Source organism: Onychomys torridus, chromosome 14 (genome assembly GCF_903995425.1).
Source record: "Onychomys torridus chromosome 14, mOncTor1.1, whole genome shotgun sequence".
In the NCBI taxonomy this organism is placed as follows: Eukaryota; Metazoa; Chordata; class Mammalia; order Rodentia; family Cricetidae; genus Onychomys; species Onychomys torridus.
In genome coordinates, this window is record NC_050456.1 from 45,925,923 (window position 1) to 45,950,955 (window position 25,033).

The 25,033-nt window shown below is 39.8% G+C and overlaps 1 protein-coding gene across 3 annotated transcripts in view; it reads left to right on the forward strand.

The window, feature by feature from the left end:
• Fut8 (fucosyltransferase 8) overlaps positions 1-25,033 on the forward strand; it is a 224,399-nt gene that overhangs the window by 41,895 nt on the left and 157,471 nt on the right. For 2 of the 3 annotated variants that reach the window (XM_036206454.1, XM_036206453.1), the window contains exon 2: positions 67-161. The exons of the other annotated variant lie outside the window; for it this stretch is intronic. The gene's annotated coding sequence lies outside the window, so the exon portion shown is untranslated. The remainder of the gene's footprint in view (positions 1-66; positions 162-25,033) is intronic. 3 annotated transcript variants of the gene reach the window in all.

Genomic DNA, 25,033 nt, shown 5'->3' on the forward strand with positions numbered 1-25,033 from the left:
ATAAAAAGCATAATGATGCTAAGTGAAAGTTGAGGAGGTGAATTAATTCAGTTTCTTTTATTTCAGGTTGCTGTTCTGGCTTAGGCTGTCTATGACCCTCATGGTGTTTTCATTCAAGATTAAATCCTTTTCATCTTTATTGATTAACTAAGCAAATTCAGGTTAGTATATTTTTGTGAATAGCACTTGCCTGTTTCCATTTTAATATTCTGAGACATGGATGATTTTGTGTTTAAAGCCACATGTGTATGCACCAGCAGCAGGAAGGCCAAGTTAGTCCAAGCTCCAGTAAATTAAGCATTAGTTGGGAGATGTTTTCTGCCTGCCTACCAAGTATAATCTGTCCTTCATAAACTCATAAGCAAGTTACTTTTTAATGGCTTTGACTTTCAAGTTTTGAACTTCATAAAACATGTTGTGTCTATGTTTTCTATATTGAACCTTGGGAATTGTTGTGTGGCATAGTTAATAATGAAAATAAACTCACCTGCAAACTTCTGATGTCTCAGTAGGTCTTTCAAAACTGTCTACACATGAGCATTAGGTCATACTTGAACATCTCTACTGTCAATGCTAAGAGTCCTGGCATCCGAAGTCACCACTGCAACGCAAACAGGTCACCAAGCTTCTAGCTTCAGTTAGCCCACGTCCTTTCACCACAGTCTGGCAATGTGGATCTGTTTTCTGCCTGTATAGTTTACCTTTCCCAGTGTGAACTTAACTCAGTTATCTAGTGTTCAGCCTTTGAAGTCTGCTTCTTTGACTTGATATCATGCATTTGTATGCTATTCATGCTCCTGGGTATACCAGTAGTTGCTTTTCAGTTGTGTAGTAGTATTCACTGTGTGAGTTCACCCCAATTAGTTGATGGACGTTTGGGTTATTTCAAGTTTGTGTTGATAGTAAAACTTTCAGAGTCATGCATTTAAAAAGATAACATGACTTCATGTTCTTTTTTAAAATAAATAACTTTTTGTTGTTAAAAGAGACCATATTGATTCAACTGTCAACTTTTTTTGTGGGGGCTAGGATTGCATTTTTTTAAAAAAACCTTTTTTAAAGTTTTAAAAAGAAACTGGGAATTCTGAATCCTGAGTGCTGGAGAATTAGTAGCTTGTCCATGCTAGGCAAAGGCTTGGCCTAGCCTCCCTTTTTTTGTGACAGAGGTTTGTTATATAGATCAGACTGGCCTTTGAGCTTAGTTTTCCTGTCTCCACCTTCTAATTGCTAAGATTAGATGCATCATCACCATGCCTGGCACTAAAAATGTTATTAAAAAGAAATTAGTAAGAAATCTAACAGACATTGGGCAGGGCATTACGGTCATTTGTGGAAGTAAAAGAAGCCGTATATAATTGTTAGAAGGAGAAGAAGTAGGCTGTCATGGAGCTTGCAGTGTTTCCTCATGTTGTTGAGCATAGTGTTAAATCAGACATGTACAGGTAGAATAAGCCTAAAATTACCAGTTTATAAAAGTCAAATAATAAGCAATTCCTGATCTTAGAATTTTAGTTAAAGAGGACTTCTGTTTAGCATAGAAAAGTTAATTAGAACTTTCCTGAATGAACATATGAGATGAATTAATGATCTCAAAAGTAGCTTGAAAAGCTATTATTGAATATTTGTAAGGAAGTTGTTCATTATTTGCTGTAGAAATGAAAAGACCTTGAGAAAATGTAGTGCTCTGAGTCAGAGAATGCTAATGTTGCTTGGTAGAGATTCCTGCTATTATACTGGGCATAAGTGCCACTGTTTTCATTCCTGAATATTTTTAGATGAATTTTGTAGCTTTCCTAGATGCTCTGTAGACATATGACGGTATTAGTTTCAGTGTGTTATCAGAGAATGTTTCTTTTTTCCTTTGAGAGAGAGGGTGTATGCATGTGTCTGAGTGTGAGTGTGTGTTTGTGCCGTTTATGCCACTGTGGGAATGTAGAGGTCAGAGGACACCTTGAGGGAGGAGCTGGTGTTCTCCTTTTACTGTGTGGGTCCTGGGGATTGAGCTCAAGTTATCAGGCTTGGCAACAAGCGCCTTTACCCACTCAGCCATCTTGCTGGCCCATCAAGGAGCATGTTTTAAATAGGCAAGTGCATTAGAGCACTTTAGAGATTCTTTTGACATAGAATACAGCTTGATCATCTTGAAAATCTGAAATTCAATATTCCAAAATCGAAAAACAGCACAACAGTATAAGTGAAAAATTCCACACCTCACTTCATGTGACAGGTCAAAAAAAGCAGACATATTAAAAATATTAATAAATTACATTTATGTTATATAAAGGTCTGTATGATACATAAATGCACTCTGTATTTAGATTAATTTTATTTCCAAGATAGCTCATGCTGTCTATGATCCCACTCCTCCAGAATCGTTACTTGTTTCCAGGTGAGATGAAGCTACACTACCTGTTTAAGGTTTCTAAAACTCAATTTTAATTTATTTTCTTTTCAGTTGATTTTAAGATAAAATAGACCATTTCTAAATAATTTTGAGATACAATCTTATTTTGCAAACAAATAAACTGCTGATATTGAATATATAGCTAGAAAATGTAACAATTATATTTTGCTTTACAATCTCAAAACATTTTATGAGATTTATTTAGATTTTATAGAATTTAAGTAAATCCCTTTCACAAATATGTTACTTTTAGTTTTTAAAAGTTTCTTAAAATTATGTCATTTAAAAACTAATTCTAGTTTTTGAAAGTTCCTTAAGATGCTGTTATTTCTGTTCTTCAGAATTTCATTTATAAGAATATTGATAGATAATAATTGGTAGGATTCAGAATTCCCAGTTTCTTTTATTTGGTGAATACTTTCAAGCTTAGACAATCAAAAGCTAAATGTTACCTGGACTTATCCCAGGTGCATGAACTGGCTTTTTGGAGCCCATTCCCTGTGGTGGGATACCTTGCTCAGCCTTGATACAATGGGGAGGGGCTAGGCTCTCCTTCAACTTGGTATGCCAGACTTTGTTGACTACCATGGGAGGCCTTACCCACTCTGAGGAGTGGATGGGGGTAGAGTGGGAGGGAGGTGAGGAGGCGGGAGAAGGGGAGGGAGGGGGAACTGGGGTTGGTATGTAAAATGAAAAAATTTTTAATTTAAAATAAAATAAAAAAGCTAAATGTTTGAGATACTACTTAAGAAGTACAAAAGCAAAATTCACACAAAAGGAGTATTTACTTCTCAATATTTGGTGTATAAGAACATTACAAAATTGTGACTAAAGTTGTTTATGAGAATTTTTGAGAGAAGAAACTAAACATTTTTGCTTAATTTTTTTTCTATCACTGGAAATATTTCATTGTGCAATATTAACTTCATTTTGATTATCTAAAGGGTTTTTTTCTTTTCTTTTTTTTTTTTTTTTTTTTTTTAGCTTTTAGGACAATAACTATTAGAAAACATTTCTCTTGTGTCTTAGGTTTTGCACAGCTGTTTACCAGAGTATTGACATCATTTTAAAGTAGCCATCTTTTCTAAAGAAAGCCATGTAACAACTTAGAAGAGTAGAAATTGTCCCTTTGTCAGGACAGAGGGCAGGTTTCTTCGCTCTCTGGGATGAAATCAAGATAATTCTTCTGGAGAGAAGTTAGGCTCATCCACATCCTATTGATAGAATGAAGTTGGGTTTGTTGCTTATTGAAGTAGAGAGGGTATTTTGTCTTAGTTTTCTTGTTGCTGTTTCTGGAAAAAGCCAACTTAAGGGTGAAAGGGTTTATTTTGGTTTATGGTTCCAGGTATAACCCATCATGTTGGGGATCCAGGTGGCAGGAGTTTGAAGCCCTGGTCATGTTACCTTCAAAATCAGAAAGAAGGCAGAGTGATGAATGCACGCTGTTGTTCAACTCTGCTTTTCTCTTTGTACAGTCCAGGACATGGTTGCACCATAGTAAGAAAGATTCCCAACTCAATTAGTGATTAAATATAATCCCTCACAGACATTCTCTGAGGCCTGTGTGCCTGATGATGATTCCAGATTCTGTCAAGTTGACAACACTGACTGTCACATGACGTGACAGAGATTCACTGATGTTGGAAAGGAGGAAACTCAGGGCCAAAGTTTGGGAATTTGAAATTAGGTTTAACTTAGCTCTTTCAGTGGTGGTGAGTGGGCATGATTAGGATTGAATAGTAATGTGAGAGTGTAAACAGTGAGGCAAGGATTTTGAAAACTATTGAGTTTTTGATTGAATAGTTGATTGGATATAGTTTGAGTGTATCTTGCCCAAAGGGTTCCATGTTGGTCTTGTGTATGGCAATTGTAATAGTTACTTTTGCTTCTCTGTGACCAAATGCTTGCTATAAATAATTTAAAGAGGAAAAGATATATTTTGGCTCATTATTACAGGAAGTTTAGTCCATATATTTCTGGCCTCCTGTGCTTTGGGCAGAACATCATAGTAGCAGGAATGCATAGCAGAGACCCTACTTCTTCTCACAGTGGACAGAAAGCAGAGAGACAGGAGGGGACAGGGTCAAAGTGCCCCTAAGATCCCTTCTCCATTGACTTATTTCTTCTAGCTAAGCCTCCTAGAGGCCTGTAGTTAGACACTACCAGGCAGTCAGGACGGCGCCCTGATCCTGAAGGCTTCACTGATGACAGCGAAGTGCTGAGCGCAACCAAAGACATCTGGTTTCTAAAAACACCAGGGACGAGCAACCAACAGTGTGCTAATAATCAACTGATGGCTTGCTTCCCTGCAAGTTCTCCTTCTCTTTATGAAGTTCTAAAGCTCCAAGTAAGAGCCAGTTAGAAGCAACCCATTCTTGGGACTCTTCCTCTCTTGGAAGGGAGCTCTGGTAAGCTTGTTGTGACTCAGGAAACGACTTTTGCTTTTGCACTTCCTATTTGTGAGTTTCACTCATTGGACTGATGAGACACGACTCCACTGTTGGAAGTTTTGTGACTATTGATAGTCAGGTACCTTTGCACCAATACCCAGCCCTCCCCAGTCTTTTGACAGAATTATGTCCTACTCATGTAAACCATCTGTGGTTTACTATCTCTTGAATTTTGCAGAACCTCCCAAATTAGCATGATCAGTTAGAGACTAAGTATTCAGTACACAAACTTGTGGAAGATATTTGATCTCCAAACCTTAATGGTGCGGTTGAGGTGGAGCCTTTAAGTGATAGAGCTTAGTGGGAGGTCCTTAGGTCATTTTGGATTTTAATAAAATCTTTGAGTAAGGTCATCTGAGAGGGTTGTTAGAAACAGAGCAAGGGTGCTCTCCCTTTCTTGTGGCTACCTGTCCGGTCATGTGATTGCTCCCTTTCACAACCATTCTACCCTGACGATATCTTCTGTCCTGCGCTCCTTGCCAGAGCTGGTTCTATGCTGTTTGGACCTTCAGGATCCCAAACTGTAAAGGAAACACACCTCCTTCCTTTCTAAGTACCCAATCGTATGAATTTCATTATGATTTGAAAGATATATTAGTATGATAATGTTATCAGAGTAATGTGAAGTTAATATATACAAAAGCAGTGTGTGCATGTGTGTTTTACTTTTCTAGGGATATTATAACAAACTATTATAAACTGAATGGCTTAACACAATAAAAATTTATTTTTCTCACAGTTCTCTAAGTTAGACATCTGAAATCAGAATGTTGGGAGAACCATGCTTTCTCTGACGGCTCTAGGAAGACTCCTTCTTTCCTCCCCCTTTTAGGTACTGCCAGTAGTTATTAGAAATCCTTGATGTTTCTTAGCTTATTATGTATGTCATCATTTCAATTTCTGCTTCAGTACTCACATAGCAATCCATACATGTGAGTCCACATTTCCTTTTCATAATGGCAGTAGTCATTTACTTAGAACCTGCCCCAATATAATATGATGTTTTAGTAATCTGGTTATGTCTGTAAAGTCTATTTACAAATAAGATTCTATTGACAAGTTCTAGTGATTCTGGACTTTTGTGGGACACACACACACACACACACACACACACAAAGTCACACTTTAATACAGTATAGGGGGCATGTAATTTTATATCTCATTATTTAAAATTTGTGTAGGGTAGATGGTTTTGGTTCTCAGTATTCATGAAAGTATAGAAGTTGGTTTTGTTAGCTTCCATGTAGTATAAAATCTCATGCTATTTAAAATTCCTGACAACAGTATGTTGTAATGAAAGAAAATACCAATTTGGATGTCAAGAGGCCTTGGTTCCACTCTGAATTAACTATCTTATTGTGTAAGTGCTCCTGGCAAGACATGAACAAATATCTGTTCACCCTAGATAGGGCACTAACCACAGACCAAAGTAACAATTCCACCCAAGTCCAGTTTAGTGAACTAGTGAGTTTATTGGCAGTACCTAAGGGAGGTTGAATGACTGAAAGGCAGCTGCTCCGTCCACTCCAGCATGGTGAAGCCTCACCAAAACTGCATCCCTAGAGCTCCTTGCTTAACTCACTGACAGCTTAGATGGTGAGAGGGTCTCTTCTCTCTAGCACTTGTTAGTGCTTATGTAGCCTTGTGGGTGGGCCCTTGTAGATCTTGTAAATTTAAGCAACTTCCTGGAACTCGTGAATTGTTTACTTGAGTATTTTAAGTTTTGTTTATTTCTGGAATCTTTGTTTTTTTTTTTTTTTTTTTTTTTTTTGTTGTTGTTGTTTTTTTGAGACAGGGTTTCTCTGTGTAGCTTTGCGCCTTTCCTGGAACTCACTTGGTAGACCAGGCTGGCCTCGAACTCACAGAGATCCGCCTGCCTCTGCCTCCCAAGTGCTGGGATTAAAGGCATGCGCCACCACTGCCCGGCCATATTTCTGGAATCTTAATGAGCTTCTCTCCAGGATGAAATGTTTAAGTTAGGAATTGCAATATAAATCTATGTCCAGTTAATTACTTTTCTCATAGATAAAATGGGAGGCCTGAGGAAGAGAAGAGTGGAAGAAATATCTGTAAAGACTTTTCTGCCTCTCAGATTCTAAAGTTCTGTAATAGTGGAACAACTGTTATCTGCCACATTTAGAGTTTTGTTGACATTGAAAAAGTAAAGAGAGAATGCCCAGATCCCCAGCAGCTGGGGCTGACCTGTGAATGTAACAGCTGCAGGTTAATTAGTGTTTGCTTTCCTGCAGTGAAGACCACCAGGGAAGGTCACTACCTGCTGTTAGCTCTGATCTTGCCCACTGATCATATTTAATATTTTTCAATTTGAAGAGCATACCAGAAAGAGGAACACTTTTACAGCCGGTTAATTCATTTAAAGCTAAAGAGTGTGTTAAGTGCTGTTTTCTTGCTGAGTTCATAAAATGAGGGGAACAGAAGGATTGTAGCTTCTCCTCTTTGCCCTCAGTTCTGTCACATCATCTTGTCATCATGGGATCTTAGAAAAAGTCTTACTGGAGAATGCTAACTATCCTAGGAAGTGGAGCAGGATGTGAAAACGACAGCTGTGATCCATTGACAGCTGTGATCCATTGAAGGTTGGCCTTCCCTTGTGTTTTGAATAGGTCATTGAAGTACTTTGTTTGAAATCTTTCAATCATGTGGAGAGTTATGGTAATTAGTTCTTAGAGGTACTGTGAGCATTGTAAAGGAAGTTGCTTGGTATACTGAAATTCTTACAATTACACTATGTAGTTATATGCATGTATTCACTTTAATAATGTCTATCTATTGGTAGTAAGTATCAGTACAGGTAGAATCAATGTCTGGATAAAAGTTATGAGGAAAACCAGGTCTTTTTTTGTTGTTCTTTGTTTTTGTTTTACTTCATGCAGTAAAAATTCAAAATTGTATTCTGAGGATAGAGGTTTGTGAGGTTCCCCTGACCCCACCAAAGAATTAGGCCCACTGCCCTCAGCAGACCTAGACTGAGGAGAGGTAGTGCACCACTCACTGGCCCATCACCCAACCTCCCGGTACCCAGAGACAATCAGTTGCAGTGGGGAGCTGGGTCCTGTAGCATGAATCTTAAAAGTTCTTGTTAATAAAATCAAACCTGAGGCCAGTTATTGGGGTGAATGCTGGAAGATCAGAGACAGAGAACAAGCCACAGTTTCTTCACCTCGTCAGTTCCTCAGCTGATCCTGTTTCCTCAGACTGGCAAGCTTCTGAGTCCTCATCCAGAATGGATCTCAGCTGAACTGTGCTGCTCCAAAGCCTAAAAGCTTAACCAGCCAAATGCTGAACCAGCTAAACGCTTCTAGTTTCTGGTCTTCACGCCTTATATATCTTTCTACTTTCTGCTATCACTCCCTGGGATTAAAGGCTGGATTTCTGGGATTAAAGGCATGAGTGTCAACCATGCCTAGCTGTTTCTAATGTGGCCTTGAACTCAGAGATCCATAGGTATTTCTCTCTCTGGAATGCTAGGATTAAAGCCTATTCTCTTGTTTAATATTGTGGCTGTTCTGTCTCTGACCCCCAGATAAGTTTATTTCGGGGGACACACAATATTTCGGAGAACACAATACCATCACAGGGTCCAGCAGGAACTCCTTTATTAAGCATCAACACACCCTTTATTTCCGAATTTCTTTTTTCATTTTTTCTGGTGGAGCTGAGGATCGAACTCAGGTCCTTGCGCTTGCTAGGCAAGCACTCTACCACTGAGCTAAACCCCCAACCCCCAACACACCCTTTATAAAGTACCAAACCACAAGCCAGGTTTCCTTCTACCAATCACAACAAAGGTCACATATCGATACGAGCCTCTCTGGGCATAGCTCGGCATGATCACAAGGAGATCATGCACCTATATAATCTCTCCTGATCCCAAGAGCCAGGCATAATTTTTGGTAAACAAGTTAGGTCTCCGCCTAGCCTATTTCCTCTCAGTGCCATCTTTGGTTTCTGTAGCCCGACATATGCTTGGCATACCCACAACTCCCCCTTTTCTGATTTTGAGCAAGCCCACCTTGGGTTAGGTCCGGTCAGGGCACCTTCTACGAAGGTTCGCACTGTGGTCTGGCACCTCAGATGAGGTTCACCCCCTATGTCAGGGAAAAGTCATTAGTATTGAGCCTGTCATAGTAATGGCAAAGAGTCATGAGCTGTATTTTTTTCTTTTTCAACCCTGAAGAATTTGATTTGTTTTCTTCATAACCAAGGCCCAAAAGTGCAGGCCAGAGATAAAAGAACCAGTGTTATGCCCAGATGGCGGGGACCCCCAAAAGACCACCACGGAGACTGAATCCTGCATGTAAAAGCAAAGAGCCTTTATTTCAAGCTCCAGAGCTTGGTCCTCTGTCTGTCCCGTGCAGCCGTGAGAGCAGAGAGCCTTGAGCTCAGGTGGGGCAGAGTTTTTATCATAGCAGAGGTTAGGATGAGAGGATTTCCAGGGTCCTGGACCCTGATTGGCTGACAATTGTCTAAGGGTATTTGTAAAACAAAAATAGGTGTGTGCTAGACTAAGGGACATCTGGTCACCTTATCTAATGGTTGGAGTGTTTGGGATGTCACGTACTTCCTCACCCCTGGGTGGATCCCTGGGTGGTATCAGCTTAAGGCTTTTCCTGGATCTGGGTGTTGCCTACCAGTAAGCCTGTTACAGAAGCTGTGTCTAGGCCCCTAAGCCTGTCATGGCTGCTGTGTGGTCAAGCTATTTTGGGGCCCCATCACACAAGCGGCCCGGAAACTGTGGAAATGAGTGTGTTCAGCCAAGGAGACCATTTAAACCATTGTTGATACCAAGGCATATTTATTTTTTTTCCTTGTGTATCTCATCTACATTATGTAAATAACTCCAGAATTGTCTACATAAAAGCAGCATTCTCCCAGTGCTGCACATAGACCTCCCTTCTGTAAGAAAAGAAGGTCCAAGCCTCTCCTGTTTTGGAGAGTAATTTGAGCAAAAGAATCAAGAGACTTTTGTAATTATCTTTCCTCATGGATTGGTGTCCAGTCACCCATATCTCAGGGTCCCCTGGCCAGATCGCAGAGGTTGAAAATGAAGTCTGGCCATCAGGAGACTGGGATCGCCTCCTTCTCAGTTGCCTTGAGGATCTCGCCAGTACCAGCACTGATCACCTCCCATCTTACCAGTTCCTCTGGAGGGCAGCAGTCATCATCAGGGATAGCAGTCACCCGCAGGAAGGCCTCCATCTGAAACAGTCAAGGAACGTAATCGCTCCTCAAGGGACTGAGTCCCTTGGATCTTTTTATTGTTACTATTGCTTTTGTTTTTCTTTCCTCTAAAAACAAGCTGCGACCACCAAAGGACCTTCCTTTCCTTATTGGTCATGTGGGTCCTGGGTGTCTTGGGTGTACTCCTGTAAGGATAGGGAAGGAAGGAATTTGAGGTTTCTGGCTGGTAGCCAGATGGGGCATTGTCCCCAGTGGGGAAGATGCATCCGTAAGCTCTTCCCATTGTAGGTAGGGGATCTGGTCCCCTCCATTTGAAGGTCAGTGGGTCTTTCCATCTGACTTGCATCTGTGGTTTGAGGTTTAATTGACCCCAATGCTTTTGAAATCTGGATTCTAGCATCCCTTTGGGCAAATTTAAAATATTAAGGGTAAGGAGGGCTAGCTGTAGGCATATATGGGAGCTGATTCCCCCTTTTTGTTTGTGAAGCTGTTCTCTGAGGCATTGATGGTTTCTTTCAACAGTTGCTTGTCCTTGAGGATTATAAGGGATCCCCGTGACATGGGCACTATTCCATTGTATAAAAAAGTCCTGCAAAGCTTTTCCAACAAAACGGGGGTCATCGTCTGTTTTTGCCTGATTAGGAAGGCCTAATGTGGCAAAAGCATTGTAGTTGCCCCATAAATCCCTCCAGGGCTAGGGCAAGATGAGCGTTGGCCCATATGAGTCAATCTATGTCTGCCACTCTAAAGGGGAAGATGATTGTATGGGTTCCCACCCATAGTGTCTCAGAGCTTGTGTTCTCCCTCTTTTTGTTTTTGTTTTTGTTTTTGTTTTTGTTTTTGTTTTTCTAGACAGGATTTCTCTGTAGCTTTTGGAGGCTGTCCTGGAACTCGCTTTGTAGACCAGGCTGGCCTCGAACTCACAGAGATCCACCTGCCTCTGCCTCCTGAGTGCTGGGATTCCAGGCGTGAGCCACCACCACCCGTCGTGTTCTTCCTCTTATAGCATCTGCCACCTGATCAGCTTGAGTGTAGCCCCAAGCAGTGTTTCCAGCCAAGGGGTGGACCCATTCTATGGGCTCACCCTCCTGGGTTAGGACTGTGGAAACCAAAGATGCTCCGGTAAAAAGTCAAAGGGCCAAGGGTTTCTCTGCTGAGAAGTGTTTTAGAGAGCTGTTATCAAGGGCCCTCTGAACCTGAGAGAAGGCTGCCTGCTGCTCAGGCATGAGGGTAACCTTATCCGAGGGTCCCATGCCCTTCAGTAGGTCATAAAGCATCCTTGGAAACAGGCATCCAGGGTAGCAGCCAGTTTATCTAAGTTAGAGTCATCTGAGGGGATATCCAACCTAGGTTTAAGGGGGCAGGCCCTTGTTAAGGTAAGCTCGGCTTCAAGAACTCTAAAGGGTGCCACCTGTTGAATCTTATTAGGTGCCACCTTAAGTTCATTCTTATGTAGGAGGTCAAGGACCCATCTTAGGAGAATCTGTTGTTGCTGGGGGTCTTGATGACCCACAATAAGATCATCCATGTAGATGTACATCAGGGATCCCGGTCTCTCCCAAACATGGCTCAGCAAAGAGGTCAGATAATTTTGGTAGAAGGCAGGGCTATTGGCCATGCCCTGGGGTGACACCACCCATTCATATCTCTCATCTAGGTGTGAAAAATTTCAGGAAGAGATGGAGAATGTGAATTTAGAGCAATCTTCTGGATGGAAGGGAATAGAAAAGAAGCTATCCTTAACATCCAGGACAGTGATGGTGTACTCCGCCGGGATTGTGGGAATCCAAGGAAGGCCTCTCAAAGGGGTTCCACTTTCATTAACTTTCTAAGATCCTACAGCATATGCCAGGACCCATTAGCCTTGTTTATTACAAATACTGGTGTATTCCAGGGATTCATCAGGGGCATATATGCCCCAGGTTTAGTTGTTCTTTAACTAAGGAGCAGAGTGCTTGGGTTTGATGAGCGGCCACTGCTCCACCCACACAGGGCCCCCAGGCTTCCATCTAATTGTGGGGATCAGGGGGCAGTGGTCCTTAGAATTGGGGGTTCTGCCTGTCAGTTTGGTGGCAGTCTTCCTGGAGCTTAGTGAAGACAGCTATTCCCTTATTTCCCTGTACCATTGCCTCCTCCTCCACAATATCATTAAAGAAGGCCGGATAGTCAGTGGTAAGAATCGCTTCCATCTGGGACAACAGGTCTTGGCCCAACAAATTAGCTGAGAAATTCTCTGCAACTAGGGGCAGATCTTCCCTGTTCCCCATCGGGGCTAACCCACCTCATCAAGGAGACTGTTTCTTGTGACTGGGTCCTCCCCCCACTCCCAATATTCGGGGTCCCAATGTCAACTCCCACTCAGAGGGGACTGTCTCCTTTCTAATAACCGTCCTAACAGCACCTGTACCCACCAGGAAGGTGAATTTCCTTCCTCCAATAACCTGATTCATTTTTGGGCGGTGCCCCTCTATCAGGGGAACTGTTTAGTTAGCCTGAGCTTCCCTATGGGATCCCAACCTCGGCCTTTTCCTCAGGGATTCCTCCTTGTTCTGACGAGGCTGGAGGACGCCCCTCATTTATTTAAAGGATTCCCCTCCAGGTCACATTTGGATTTGCAGTCCCTTCTCCAATGCTATCCCTTCTTGCACTTGGAGGTAGTGGGGGCTTCCCCCCCGACGAGTCTTTTACCAGTCTCTTTTAGGTTTGCGGGGCCTGTTGAGGACATTCTCTCTTACAGTGGCCTTTCTTTCCACATCGGAAGCAGACCCCCTTTCCTCCTGGCTGTGGTCCTGGACTCGAACATGGAATCTGCTGTAATCTTGAAGCAATACTTGGAAGTAAAATGTTAATAGGTCAGAATATGGAAATTGAATAAGTACTGAATTATGGTAGAGTCATGTTTCCTACTTATATTTCTGCTTTCCACTGAAAAGACTGGAAGGGTTAGAGTTCACAGCTGCCGTGCTACCCTGCTTGAGGTAGGTTTCAAATGTTAGGGCTGGAGAGATGGCCCAGCGGCGAAGAGCACTGCTGCTCTCCCAGAGGACCCGGGTTCAACTCCCAGCACTGATGGCAGCTCCCAACTGTCTGGAACTCCAGTTCCAGGGGACCTGACACCCTCTTCTGGCTTCCCTGGGCACCAGATGTACATGTGCCAAGTTTTTGACATAAAATTTTGCTTAGCACCAAAGAATCAAATCCTTTCTTGTAATACAAGTCTTAGCTTTCCCCTCTCTCGGCTGCTGTTTGAGAAAGTCTTAATTCCTGCTTTACTTGTACAGTGTGCTACTGCAGTTCTGACTGGGGCATGTGTCTTTTTAATAGTTGGGCTACTTCATTTTGTTCTTTCCTTGCTGTGCGATTGATTTCTGAAGGGGAAAGCTTGATGTACTCCTGACCCCCTTTTCTCTGGTAAGGTGGCCTTTTAGTTTTTTATTTTTCTCTTGCTTCTCTTTGTCTGATTTTTGGCAATCTTCATCTCACATGCCTGTATGTAAGTATTTTGGTATTTGTGCTACGTGATGTCCTCTGGACCCTGAGCTGTCACTGCAAAAAGGCTTTTCTGTTGTATATATTGATTTGTGGCAATTCCTTTGAGTGGTTCCATCCTCTGCTTACCTTATCCATCTGCTTTTCCATGCTACTTGCTTTTTGCATCAGTGTTCTTAGCATATGCACTTCACATTTCTGATGGTATTTCTAAAGCCTGTCCTGCCCTGGTCTGTTTGGCAGGTAGGCTAGCACCTTCCCGCCCATCCTTGCTCCCTTTCTTTCTGTTACTTTGTGGGTTTAAGGCTTCCCAGTACCCTTTACTATGTTGTTCCTAGACAGACATGATGTATCAGATAAAGAAGCTAAGGTAATAGCATATGGCGTGAAGTTTTGTTTATCTGCCAAAGAGCTGTGCCTTCAGAGGCTAGACTTTGTATTTAGATTTTTTTCCCTGAGAGAATCTTTAAATAGAGCCTGAGTTTTATAGTTCTTATAGTGGTCGTCTTTGGCTGTTGTATAGGAGTCATGTTGACGTGGGGAGAGGGGAGGGGAGCGAAGGGAAGAAGTCAGTCCTCTGGTCCTGTTCTTAGACCTGTCTTTTGTGGGTTTGCCTTGGGAGTCTTTTCCCCAGGTCAGAAGACAGCAGGGGCTGGGGTGGGTATTTCCCTTCCCCTGGATTGGTGTGCTGTAAAATCCCAGAAACAGGCTAGGTAAAACCCCAGTTGCTTCAGTTTTGATAAAATACTTTCACTTTTGGAGGACAGGCCTTTTAAGAGAACAGAGACCTGGACGCATTTCAAAAATGTTAAGTTTCTTCTACTTTCTGTTAGAAATATAAGGGTCTTTTCTTATATCTCTACTGTAACAACCTGATAGAGCTCCCAGAGATAAATCTCAAGAAAGTATTTTCTTTGGTAAGATTGGGTCCTCTAATGGGTTTTAAAATTTTATTTATTAAATTATTTATTTTATTTTAGAGATAATATTATATCATTTCCCTCTTCTTTCCTTCCTTTAAACCCTTCCATATACCCTCCTTGTTTTTCAAACTCATGGTCTCTTTTTTTCATTAGTTGTTATAACACATATTCCTGATTACATAAATACAACTTGCTTGCTCTGTGTAATGTTGCTTATATGTATCCTTTCAGGACTGATCATTTGATATTGGAAAACCAATTGGTGTACTCTTCCTGGGAAGACTATTTCTCCTGTTCTCAATATTTCTTAGTTATCTATAGTTCTTTGTGTAGAGTTAAGGATTCCTGGGTTTTTCTCACAGGTTTAAACTGCTTTAGCAATTTAAAAATATACAGTATATTTTAAAGAGTTATTTTGTATGTGTAGTGCCTTGTATACATGTATGTATGAGTGAGCTGCCCACAGAGATCAGAAGGTATCAGATCCCCTGGAACTGGAGTTTCAGATCATTGTGAGCCAGTCATTTTGTGGGTGCTGGGAACTGAATCCAGGTCCTCTGGAAGAGCAAGTGTTCTTAACCCTGAGGGTCTTTCTAGCCCTGCCTCAGTACCTTTCCACCTGTCCTAAAGTGTCCACACTGATGCTGGCTCCAGTTAAGAGCTCCTCGCTGCACACCTCTTTTCTGCTTTTTGCCCCCCTTCTGACTGTTCTGTAATAGAGCTAAGAAAGTGTTGGTTTACAGCTTTTTTCTTGTTGTGAGGGGAAAAGGGGTGACTCCTAGGTTCGCTACATTTTTGATCCAATTAAAGTTATTATTATTTGTACTGTATTTGGTAGTTTCTAATGATAAAGATTTTGTATATTAATGTCTTTGGATTTGGCAATACTATTTAGAAATTTTATTTTTTAATATTATGCTCATATATTTTTGGGTAACATTCTCATTTGCAAGGAAGATTTTCAGAGGAAGTTGGTCTGTAGTACTGATTCCTATTAGCATTAAGACGAGTCAGTATATTTACTATTTAGCTTGCAAATATAGTTTGGGGGAAGTAGCAAGCTTTGTTTCCTGTGTTGTGATATAAAGATTTGTTTTTATGCTCATAAGCTGAATGTCAGTTCATGTCAAGTTTTACTAACTGCTCTTTGGGTATAACTACATTGATGATGTTGAGGGTAGCTGTTAAATCCTTGTGCTGACTATTTGGATTTGTGAAACCAGTTAATTATAAGAAATATTTACATTGAGATTTTTACTTTTAAAGTTTTTATTTATTTTATTTTATGGGAGTTGGTGTTGTGTTTGCATGTGTATATGTATACTGTGTGCATGCTTGGTACTGACAGGTCAGAAGAGGGTGACAGATGTACTAGAACCGGATTTTAAGCTAGGAACTGAACCCTGGGTCCTCTGTAAGAACAGCAGGTTTTCTTAACTGCTGACTATCTCTTCAGCCAACATTGTGTTTCTTAATTAGTCAATTGAACAGAGAGCATAGGCTAAGAGGCTAGTCCTTATATTTCTGTGATTTTGTTTAAAAAAAAGCTTGTGTTTTTTGGGGAAAATTTGTCTAAATAAAAAATATAAAATATGATGTAAAAATTTTGTTTTGAAAAACCTTCGCATTAAAAAAAAAAATCACTGCGTCATAGGTGATTTAGACTTTTTTTTCAGTCCTTAAAAGGAGTTGTTGGTAATTCCACAAATTTAACATGACATCATGTCATGCTGTGTAAACCTGGGTGCCCCTGGATTTTTGGGAATCCTCTTTCTCGGCTGGGTATCACTTGGCACCTAGTTTGCTTGTTTTTGAGACAGGTCTCACTACGTAGCTCAAGTTGCCCTGAAATTCACAATGCTTTTTCTGCCTCAGCCTCCTGGGTGTTTGAATTTTAATCGTGTAACCACAGCCAGGAGAGGACTATTCCAAATGTAGATTTCAAAAATTTAAAGTTATGATCATGGTTTTATTTTGTATTTAGGTACTTTTTTAGTTAATAGGTTATTCCTCATGTTTTTTAGACAATAAGATTTTTTTCCACTATGTAATATATGTTAGATTGGTCAGTGGACAGTTTATTATCTGTGTTGTTGGCATGAACATATTTTGTATTTAACTTTTTTTTTCTATGTCCTTTGGTTTTTCTTTTCCATGTTTATGCTGTGTTCTTGACTAGAATTGTACAAGTATTTTTCTATTTTTATCTTTATCTGTTCTTTAAGTTTATTTTTATCTTTACCTGTCTTTCAAGAAACATTTTATATTTTCTACCACAGGAAAAATAAGCCTTTTTATTGGATATTGAAAAACAGTGAATAAGTTTTCTTTATTTTGTTTATATGATTAGAAATCAATGTCAAAGTGAGTGAAATAAGTTTGTTTAAAAAAGTTCAAATTTTGAATCAGGCACAAAAGGTGGCACATGTCTTTAATCCCAGCATCTGGGAGGCAGAGGCAGGCTAGCTAGCCTGTTCTACTTAGTGAGTTCCAGGACAGCCAGGGCTGTTACACAGAGAAACCTATCTTGACAAAAACAAAACAACAGTTCAAATTTTGTTATTAGGTGTTAGGGGTGATCTAGATGATTCAAACATGATGTTTTAGACCATCATATGTAGGTTGCAATTGGCATCAGTCAAGTATTTTATGTCTCATAAAATATTATAAAAATATTATTATTTTTACCCATTTAATGTTTGTGGGCTTAGTTTGGTATTTCATACATTTCTGTATTTTCATAACTTGTATGTCCTCCTGCATAACCATTTATATTTGGTAGGGTCTAGACATTTGAGTGGAAGTCAGCATGAAGAAAGCCTAACAGAGACTTTCGATGTTCACTGAAATGCTGAATCTGATGATTCTGACCCCACCCAGTTACTTTCAAAGGATTGAGTCTTTTAGGCTCTATGACCCCTTCTTGATTTCTAAGGTAGAGGTTTTATACATAACTATTTAGCTTTCCATTTTCTCAAGATATTTTACCAAAAATGAAACAAATGTATCTTTCTGCAAAATCAATGAAGCTTTGGTGAGCCAAAATAAGAAGAAAGGGATTGCAAATCATTGGGTTCATGTTATTGTAAAAGTAGGAAAATTCATCAGTTGGTATTTTGTCTTATTTTCTTGTGGCTTTGTTCAGAGAAGATAGGCTAAAAAGTATCACTTATCTGCTTTATAGGAATCCAAAGTCTTGTCTGTGTAGATGCTTATATGTGTATTTATTTATTTCTATCCTCATTCCCACTTGAATCTTGTATAATATTTTCTTCAAAAATATAAACTACTGTGAGTCTGGAATATGAAATGATAAAAGATTCTAGAGGAAGCTGATAAATTTACTAGGTGAGTTAGGTATATGTTAATGATTGCAGAACAGGTAGCGTTTACTGAATTGCATTTGGAAATAAAGAGAAAATCCATGTCAAAGGAGTAGAGAGTGTCTGAGTATTTGTATGGAGAATTATCCCGCAGTGCTAAACTTGAGTTTATACAACACATAATTCTAATGCCTGGGCATGTTTTCTCCTTTGCCACCAGATTCCTAGTTGGTGCTTACGTATTTGAAGTATGTAGATGGGAATGCTAGCCGTCTTTGAGATTGAGAAATGGGTCCTGGGCCCAATCATCTCATAGGTGAGGTTGGGGAGGATAGCAGCCTCTAGCATATGAATCTTCACTGGGATGGATGTCAGGAACAAGAAGTTGAGATGTTAGGGTAAAGACAGAGGTTGGTAGTAAAGAGCTATTAAAGTGACTAAAGATAACCCAAGGTAATTTTGGCTCTTGAGCTGCAACGATTTGAAGTCTTTTCACAGACATGAAATTCTAGTCAGTCAGTGAGTATGTAGAATCTTCAGCATAGATGTAGCTTTTCCAGAGAGCTTAAGTTCACAGACCAGACCAGGAAACAAAGGCCATACTTTGTATTAGGAATACAATTCCAGCCATTTCATCATTCTGCCGTGCTCATCCTTGCCTAGCTGTTAGCTGATAAGTGTGTGTGACTAAAGCTTTGTTCAGCTCAGGACTGGAGGGGAGAGCAGAAGTCACTTTGTGACAGCGGACCCTGTAAACTTTACAGAGGCATTGCTTTATGCCTTTTCCTACTCCTTCCAGTTGTGAGATGACAGACCTTCATGCAAAACAACAACAACAACAACAACAACAAAACCCTCAAAATCATATTTAATAAGGTGATTTCTTAAAAGATATTAATTTAGGGTCTTCAGAAATTCATTTAAAGACACCAATCTATAGTATATAAAACTCATTCTAGCTTAGTGTGCTAAGTACAATTGAAGTTTGTAGAATTTAGTCGTAGTTTGTTGTATAGGTTCAGAAAGGGATCACAGAGGAGGGCACACTGGTGAGTACCATCTCCCCACAACCAGACTTGACATACTTCAAACTTCTAGCATGGTGTGAACATACATGTTTATTAGATAGCTTAACAAATTGTATAGCAGGATATAATGGAAGAGTTTGCAGCTGCTGTCTGGGTAAGTCTGACTCAATAAGTTAGAGAAATCTGAACCATCGAGTAAATACTCAGGAAATGCTGCTGTCTTGTGTGAGTCTTCTTGCCTTGTTTCAGTTCATTTTTTTTTTTTTTTTTTTTAAGTTCTAGATGTAGAAAGTATTTGTTTTAAATGTTTTATGGCAGCAGTGAAGATGACAACAAACTCAGAGACCAGTATAGCCAGTTCTAGATTATATCTAATATAATCTTTTGGTTAGAAATTGTAGATTGTTTAATGAGTGAAGTATGCAAAGTAAGGAGACTTCAGGAAGTCATGTACTTGAGGACATTGGTTTCTCTCTCTCTTTTTTCTTGTCTTTTTTTCCTCCCTCTCTCTCTCTCTCTTTCTTTTTTTCTTTTTGATAGTATCACATTTGCCCAAGCCTTTAATTCACTATGAAACAAAAGAATCACCTTGAAGTTCTGCTCTCCTGTCTTAGCCTCCCAAGTACTGGGATCACAGGCATGTGCCATGCTTGCTAGATTCTTTATCTTTCTTTTCAGTCAGTGCAGCTTTAGGTGTAATGGTGTGTGCTTGTTTGTAGTTCTACTCAGGAGGCTGAGGCAGGTGGATCAGATCGCTAGCCTATTAAGACTTGTTTCAAAAGAAATAATCCAAGATCTGATTCTAGAACCAGGCCTATAAAATGTTGCTACTCCTATAAGTGTGGTTACATTTGAGGGCATTGATTTTTCCTTATGTTTCCTCTTGGGCAGTGCAGGTTTGAAGTGTAGTTATTCACAGTCCCAGAACTCATGAGTGGTTGATAGTCTGAAAGAGAGTGTCTTCCCTTTTGTACCTCACATTACTCTTGAGGTGTTAGAACGTTATCATGCCTTAGATTTTGTATTACTGATTTGAGAGAATTGTGGAACAAAAACAAAATGTCTTGTTTAAAAACATTTATTATTTACTATTCATAATCTAGAAACATTAAAATTTGTATGAGAGTTATAAATATGAGATAATTTAGTTTATTTTATCTACTTTATATATTTTTATTCAAAAAGTACTACATGGGGGAAGGGAATGACTTAAAAACAATAAATGATTCTTTTATGTACCAACAAGTTACTTGGCCATTTTATTGTTATTGAAAGTAGAATGTTAAGTTCTTGTACTTCTAGATTCTAGAGGATGTTTTACATAAACCTCTAGTTAACCAGACAAGAGTAGTAGTTTCCATGGATTTTTTTAACTTAAAATCTGAGCTCATACATTATTTGATGTTTGTCTTTGTGTGTGTGTGTGTGTGTGTGTGTGTGTGTGTGTGTGTGTGTGTGTCTATGGAGGAATGCTGCTTACTGGCATGCTCCTAATGGCTTGCTCAGCCTGCTTTCTCATAGAACCCAAGACTACCAGCTCAAGGTTGATACCACTCACAATGGGTTGGGCCCTTCTGTATCACACTAAGTAAGAAAACTCCCTAGAGGCTTGCCTACAACACGATCTTAGAGAGCAGCGGTTCTCAACCTTCCTAGAGCTGTAACCATTTAATACAGTTCCTCATGTTGATGTGACCCAACCATCAAATTTTCATTGCTTCTTCATAACCAATTTACTACTTATGAATTGTCATGTAAATATCTGTGTTTCCTGATGGTCTTAGGCAACCTCTATGAAAGGGCCGTTTGACCCCAAAGGGGTCATGACCCACATGTTGAGAACCACAGCTATAGGGGAATTTTTTTTTTTTTCTCTGTTGAGTGTCTCTCCTCTCTGATGACTCCAGCTTGTGTCAAGTAGACATAAAACTAGAGAGGACATCAGGCTGGCTGATCTGTACACTTCAGGACAGTCTCCCGTGCCTCCCTCTCTTTCCCACAGGAGTGTTGGCATTACAGCTTCATTCTGTGTAGGTTCTGGGATTCCAACACAGGTCCTCATACTTGCACAGCAGACACTTTATCTACGGAATCATTCTCCAGCCTCTGAATGACACTTCCAAGATAGGAAATTTATTACAGCAGAGGAACTTTTCCTGATCATTTTCTAAAACAAATAATCTAGTCCTTTTATCTTAATCTCTGTGTAACTCCACTGTACTCACATTTAATGTGGGTATGTTTTCATATGTGCTTAGGTACGTATTTGTTACTGTTTTCATAATAGAGTTCAAGTTAGTGCAAATATATTCTGATCATCTATGGTACCAGGCGCATAGTAGGCGGCCAGTAATATTTGATGAATGGAGAGTTTTGTTTTGTTTTTGGAGTGAAAGAGGTTCAGGTTTGACTGACGTGTAAATATATTTGGGTAACTTAATTTTGCAAAGACTATGTAAGGAAACATTTTAATAAGAACTCATTAATTTTCAAGCTTGACAGTTTTCATCTTTGTATTATGCTTATATGCATCATCATTAAATTGGGAATTTATGACAAATTTTGATTGGTAATGTTAATTTTGTAATAGAAATTCTAAATAAATTTTGAAATATTACAAAATTTTATTTCATTTTATTTTAGAAGTTCTATGAGATGCTATAAAAGCACCAAAAGTTAAAAGGCCTAAGGAAAATTCTGAAGTAAAACCTTTTCAGAATCTGTAGGACAAAAAGAATGCACATTAAATTTTAAGTAGGGTTGGTATTGCTAGTGTGGGCTAACCAGAGGCTAAACACTAGCCAGTACAACTGCTGTAATCCTGGAGCAGGTAAGGTGACTCTGGGTAAAGGCGCTTGCTGCCAATCTTAAGGACCCTCAGGACCAACATAGTTGAGAAAAGAACAGATTTTCAGAAGTTGTCCTCTGATATCCACAGGTGTGACAACATGCACAGGAGCACTAACTACTACTAGTACTACTAGTACTACTAGTACTACTAGTACTAGTACTACTAGTACTACTAGTTCTTCTTCTTCTTCTTCTTCTTCTTCTTCTTCTTCTTCTTCTTCTCCTCCTCCTCCTCCTCCTCCTCCTCCTCCTCCTCCTCCTCCTCCTCCTCCTCCTTCCTTCTTCCTTCTTCCTTCTTCCTTCTTCTTTCTTGCTATTTGGTGAGAATCCCAGAAGTAATACCTGTAACTTAATGTTGAATTAAAGTGTATTAAATACAGCATAGCATCTGCTTCCATGTAGCAGTGTCAAAAAAAATTCTGACAAATTTAAAGTTCAAATTGGCTTTTATTGATAATGAAAGGAAACTGATTTGTGTGGTTAAGTAGACTGAAAGGTGGTGTCACCCACCCACATCACCCAGCTGATTTTCTGTTGTGCCTGCCACTGCAATCCTCTCTCTGGTGGTCAGTGCTCTGGTTGTTCTTAAGTGCCAGGTTGTAGCTTTGGCGCCGAGATCACCTTGACCCACTCGGCCAATGATTTTCCTTAAGTGTACAAGAAAATGAAATGGAAGGGGGGCAGAAAGCAAATCCTTGTGGATTCTGAAAGCTGAAGTATCCTCCCCTAGTAATTGGCCATCTACTGCAGCCACCACCATGGGTCAGTTTTCAGATTGGCTCTTGCCAGTGACTCAGTAGCTGCCACAGACTGCAGAAGGTTGTCTGCACTCTCGCAGCACAAACTGACCCTGATTAAAAATCTGAAACATCAGGAAGTCAGTGCAAAACCAGTAAGCTCTCACAGGAGTTTCTTGAAATCCCAGGGCTCCATGACAAACAACGGAGGGGACCCCAAAGGGCACCAGTGGTCTCTCCTTTGCAGCTCCTCAGGTGTCAGTCTCTAAGTCTCCTTATGGGCACCAGAAGCTGCCAAAGACAAAAGTGACAACAAATGTTAAAGATCTGATGAGCTTTTAGTGTGATTTTGGATCGGACGCTTCATTCCATGAAGCAGGACTGTCCTGGGATGAGCAGAGGAGGTCAGCTTTCCAGCAGGAAAGGGATGGAGAAGGCAGAGACAACAAAAAGCAGTGATTGCTTCAGTTACCTTCCTTCCGTAGGATTGAAGCAGAGGGACGTCTTTGTAATAGTGACTCTGGTTGACTAGAATCTCCTGCTGTTTTTGGAAACTGGCCTGTCAAAATTAGCTTGGTTATTCAGCACCTGTGACTCCATTCTAGTTTCAGCTCATCTGCCAGGGCCCAGTGCAGGAGGCTAGTCCACAAAAACAATGACATTCATGACCTTGTTTAATAGCAGTGACTTAAGTCCTGTTTTGTTCTCACTCTGCCTGGCACTTATTCTCTCTGTAGAATTTTTTCCCCTTGAAAAACAGAACCGAGGCTGGGCGTAATGGCACATGCCCTTAATCTTAGTACTCAGGTTGTGGCAGAGTGGCTCGTTTAGGGGTAGCCTTGGCTACAGAGTGGTTCTGAGGCCAGGCTGCTTTGCGATCTTGTCTCAAGACAACAAAGAAAGATGAAAAATGGAATCAAATTGCTTATTAGATAGCAAAATTTTGAATGATGACTTCATAACATATTTAGAGGGTGTTTTTTTCCCAAATTGCTCTCCAAGTTTTTAGTGATAGTTGCTTTAGTATAATTTTGTGAATGTTTTTGAACTTTGTAGGGTTGAAGCATCAGAATTTTTGCATATGGCCATAGTTCTTAGTTTTTTTCTTTTTGTGTGTTTATTTTATCTAATAGACCTTTAAGATTTTCTTTTTGTGTTCTATACTTGAAAATTGAATCTTTTTTAATTCCACCATAGTCCGTGTGTGTGTGTGTGTGTGTGTGTGTGTGTGTGTGTGTGTGTGTGTATGTGTGTGTGTGTAGAGGGGGGTGCTGGGGTTGTATCTATGGCTTTGTATATACTAGCCAAATACTCTACCATTGAGTTATGACCATGACCTCTTATATTTGCATATTTTATTGGAAGCCTTAATTTTCTTGCTAAGGGAAAGTGTGTGTATATATATATCAAGATTAAGTAGTCAAAGGCAGTGACTTCAAATCTTTCTTGAATTGATAGTAATGAAAACTCACTGAGTCACTGCTGCACATGAAGAAACTCCTGCCTAGAATTACCATTTTTTTCTTGTATCTTTTTGACAAGTTAGAAAAAAATGCCATCTTTCCATTGTAGTAAGAAAGGAACTAATTCTAGGCTTTTATTTTTTATATATTCTCCCTTTTAGTAATACAAATACATACATCAATGTTTTGAAATTTAATGAGTATACTTAGTGCTTTAGTGTGCCCCCCAAATTATTAAATCAATCATGGTGCTTTTAATCTAGAATATGGCACAATATTAACAGCATAATATCTGGCAGTTAAAATAATGTTCACTGGGGAGATGAACTTTACCACACATTATTCACCCTATTATAAATGTTCATTTTGCTATCTCGAAAACAAAACAACAACAACAACAAGTCCATTTTGGCTCAGTAGTTAAGTGCACACACTGCTCTTCCAGAGGACTTGAATTCAGTTCTCAGTACCAGAATGGATGGCTCACAACTGCTTGTAACTCCAGCTCCATGGGATCTGATGCTCTCTTCTGGCCTCTGTAGTCACCTACATACACAATACATTCACTCACACAGACATGGATACACACATAAAAATAAAATCTTAAAAAAATGCCTGTTTAAATGAAAGTTGTAAGTGTGTGTGTGTGAGTGTGTGTGTGTGTGTGTGTGTGTGTTGCTGTAAATACCAGATTAATCCTCTTTAAAAGGAGCAAATATAAGTTAAAGCTAAAACAATGTTTTAGCTTGTTTTTATTATAGGATTATTGGATGACTAGAGACCATGTAAAAAGTATTTTTGTGTTCTGCATGGGGCGTGGCCTATAGGACGTACTCAGTAAGTAATGATTAAATAATTGTTAGTGTATTAGCTTGGGGGTTTCACAGAGGTGGGAAAAATAGAGAATAGTCAATAGAGGTTTGCTTGAGCTGTTAATTGTGGTTAAAGGACTAGAAATTATATAGACCAGTGCTGTCTAAATTGGTAACTACTAGCCATGTGAGGCCATTTAAGTTAAACAAAACTAAAATGTCAATACTTTGTTATCAAATATGTCATATTTCAAGGACTCTGTAGTTGTATGTGGCTAGTAGCTAACCTGTTTTTATTTGTTTGAAGAACAGTAGGGAGTTTAACATGACAAAAAGGCTGCTAAAAAACCAG